Source organism: Odocoileus virginianus, chromosome 19 (genome assembly GCF_023699985.2).
Source record: "Odocoileus virginianus isolate 20LAN1187 ecotype Illinois chromosome 19, Ovbor_1.2, whole genome shotgun sequence".
Taxonomy (NCBI): domain Eukaryota; kingdom Metazoa; phylum Chordata; class Mammalia; order Artiodactyla; family Cervidae; genus Odocoileus; species Odocoileus virginianus.
The window spans coordinates 29,736,327-29,740,097 of NC_069692.1; the positions used below are offsets into that span (position 1 = coordinate 29,736,327).

A 3,771-nucleotide genomic window follows, 5' to 3' on the forward strand; every position below is an offset into this window, starting at 1 on the left:
ACTTAGAAATACCACAGAAATAGTTGTTGTATTCATGTGACTATACACAAGAATTTTTTTAGGGATCAGCAAAGCAAGGATATATTTTGGAGTTAAAAATCACATTTGGAAGGCTGTATTAAACCAACCAGTGGAAAGCCCTGGATTTATGGCATTTTTAAAATATAAACTGGACTCGCCTGGTGGTCCAGAGGTAAAGAATCCTCCTGCCAATGCAGGGGACACAGATTCCATCCCTAGTCTTGGAAGATTCTACATGCTGCATAGCAACCAAGCTCGTGTGCCACAGCTACTGAGCTCATACCCTGGAGCCCATGATCTGCAGCAAGAGAAGCCACCCTGAAGAAGGAATGCATAGCGCCTGGACTCCATCCGAGGCCTGTCCGTGCTGATCCTGATCGTGCTCGGCCACCTCTCCAGTGGACTCTGAACTCTCTGCCTAGTGCCTGTGGGAACGACAATGGAAGGATAAGACCCCCTCCGGACAGGGGAACCTTGAAGATCGTATCCAGGTTACTCATCACCTAAGAGAAAACATACTCTAATCACCCCTGCCTCCGGACAGTATCTATCGGAATGTAACCAAAAGCTTATCCGTTATTAACTGGTTGGAATGTAACCACGGGCTTATTGATTATTAACTGTTTGAACACATAACACATGAATGATGGGGTTATTGTGATTGTATTTACCCTTCCTTTGTAAGTCTCAAGGAATTTGGGGTGGTGGGTTTGGACACGTACACATAGGGTATAAAAGATTTTCACAAATGCTGGTCGGGGCCCTTGGCTAAGAGGAGACTCTGCCCTGGGCCCGCCGGTGTAATAAACTGCACTCCACTATCTGCATTGTCCTTCTGAGTGAGCTGGTTTCCCAGAAAGCATGGCTATAACAACCCCAATGAGGAACCCATGTGCAGCAGTGAAGACCCAGCACAGCCAAAATAAATAAATAAATTTTTATGAGACTGAGAAAAAAAATATAAACACATTTCCAAAGGGCACAGTTTTTGTGCCCTTTTCTTTAGAAAGCATTTTTTTCAAATAAATTTTTGTAGGAAAGATCTTGAAAAAAAAAAAGACTTCATATATGTGTTAAATTATGAGAAAAACACAGACTTTTATTTTATTGCCATGTAAATAATCTGTCCAATTTGAAGATTATCTGAATCATCCATTTAAATTACAGGATGATCTAAAACCACTGTATAAAGTAATGCTATGCAAATATGCTGATGTGATTGGTGAGAAGGGGAATGTTATCTAACACAAGTTCCTGTGCCTGATGTACAGTGAGGCCAAACAAAGTTAAATGTGTATCAGTTGATGGTAGGGCTACTGGTTGGTGTTGTAGTAACAGAGTGGTGCTCTAAGAATCTTGTGCTCAGCCAGAAGCTACCATCTCCACCCACTGTGAGGGCCTTGTTTCTGCAGAAGAGCTCAGAGATATTGTTATGTATACTCCTTGAGCAGAGACCAGGATCCTGCTTAATTGCTGCACTCAGGTTTCTTGATTGTTCCTCCTTTGTTTAAGCATTCCCTGTTTCCTGATTAGATGTTTGAATATGTCCTTTTGGAACTCAGGGAAGATCTAGGAGACTGAAGCAAATAAGAAATGGGGTACCTGAAAAGGCTTTTGTGCCCAGGAAGGTCCCAGGATGTCTTCCTTGGTTTCAGTAAAGAGAAGTTGAACTTAGCATTACCTCTTAAATTTCCAAAAGCCTGTCACCATGACCTGATGATTCCGATAGATTCAAAATTCAGAAATATTTTTGTGTTAGACTTGGTTTTCTGGGATTGTAACAGCAAGAGGTTTGTGAAGCAGAAAGATCCTTGGACTTGAAACCACAGCAGATTTAGTTTAATATTGGATCTATGTGCAGCATAGGAAGATATTTTCCTGACTGGTGGAGGGAAGGAAAAGAAGAAGGGAAGAAAGAAGGAAGGGTGAGAGAGGGAGGGAGGAACTTTAATGAGTATCCCTCAGATAGTCACTTTTACATGTTAGCTCATTTTATATTCAAAGTAGAGTACCTGAAAGGAAATAACAGAGACAGGTCCAATGATGCTGAAACCTTGGCCTTTATGCACCAGTGCCAAACTGAATCTTTGAGACAGAGTTTTGAGTGAAGTAGAAAAGAATAACTTTATTGCTTTGCCAGGCAAAGAATGACACAGCAGACTCCTGTCTCAAAAACTGTGTCCCAACGCAGCAGGATTTGGTGAGGAGTTTGATAGCAATAGTTTAATGGTGGGGTTGCTGATAAGGAATAGGGAGAGTGCAGGGCCTGCACCTCTTTAATTTGGTCATGTTAGGTAGTTAGAATAGGGAAAAGGAGTCCAAAATGGTGGTGGCTAAAAGACAAGGAAGGGAAAAGCCTGTGAAAATAGAAAAAAGGAAGGTCAAATGAAGATACAGGACTGGATTGAGGACTTCAGGTCGAACAGTGCTCCTGACTAAGCCCAATTTGCATAGGGCAGGCCCAGGGGGAAGAAAAAAAAACATATAAAAAGAGGAGCCAAAGGGCTCTCTCTCTCTCTCCCACACGTGCGTGCATTTGCTCGCACTTTCTCTCTCTCTCTCTCTCTCTCTCCCATGCGCTGGGGCGCTCTTTTCTTCACGTCTTTGGGTCGACATGCCCTCACGCCTCCAAGATGGGTTTTCCTGCTCTTGTCTAAATAAAATAGAGCTGTAACACTGATTTCTCTAAGAGCTATTACACGGTCCGTTCAAACCTGAGAGCTATACACGGTCTAAGACCCGAGAGCTGTGACACGCCGAGGGGGGCTCTAATGTCCATCACTCCAAACCTTTGTTGTGACGAGACAAAAACCGAGGGGCATACACTCGCCTGACAGTCTCATATGGTCTCTTGACAGAGTTTCCCTGGTTCCTTTAATCTGGTCTCAGGTGGTCTCCTCAAGAGCTTCTCAAGGTTATCAAACTCTGATCTTCTGATCTGTTGAAGAACAACATCTTCCATTTGCTGGGAGCGTTAGTTCTGCCATCTTCCTTAGTGTAGTGGTGAGTATCTCTGCTTGCCTTGCGAGAGACTGGGGTTCAATTCCCCGACAGGGAGGAAACACACCCTTGGGCTTCCTATGTAGCTTAGTAGATAAAGCAGCTGCCTGCAATGCGGGAGACCTGGGTTTAATTCCTGGGTTAGGAAGATCCCCTGGAGAAGGAAATGGCAACCCCCCACAGTATTCTTGCCTGGAGAATTGCATGGACAAAGGAGCCTGGCAGGCTATGGAGGCTATGGGTCTTGGGATCAGAAGAGTCAGACAGGACTTAGTGCTAGCTTTCTTTCTTTAGTTCTGTAAAGAGCTTGAAGATACTGTGTATCCCTGGAAGCAGAATCAGGACCTGACCAAAAGGCTGCATTGTAATCTCTTGGCTGCTCTTCCCTTGTCTCTACATCCCTTCCCTTCCCTGATTAGCAACTGTTGGAAAGACTTCCATTCCCAGGAGCCCTACAGGGTCCTGCTGGATTTCACCAATCCACCAAAGGAAGAAATAAAGGCGCTTGTCTATGAAATGTTCTAAGCTGTGTGTGGCTCACATTTATTGTTCATCAGGGAAGAGACATAGCAAAAATGTAGAATGATAGTCTTCTTTCTTAAGGTATTATAATGTGGTATGTATGTGTATGTTCACGCATGCAGTTGTACATAAATGTGTATTTGTGTGTGTGAAAATGTAAGTCAAGATTAGGAAATGGAATTCCAGTTGTGCTATTTCAAATCCTAAAAGATGATGCTGTGAAAGTGC

General features: G+C 43.4%; 1 long non-coding RNA gene across 1 annotated transcript; it reads left to right on the top strand.

Moving 5' to 3' along the window:
• Positions 1-204: 204 nt before the first annotated feature.
• Positions 205-3,520, top strand: LOC139039628 (uncharacterized). Its single transcript, XR_011492961.1, has 3 exons — positions 205-578; positions 2,880-3,024; positions 3,316-3,520. It is a non-coding gene; the product is annotated as an uncharacterized lncRNA (long non-coding RNA).
• The last annotated feature ends 251 nt before the right edge of the window (positions 3,521-3,771 follow it).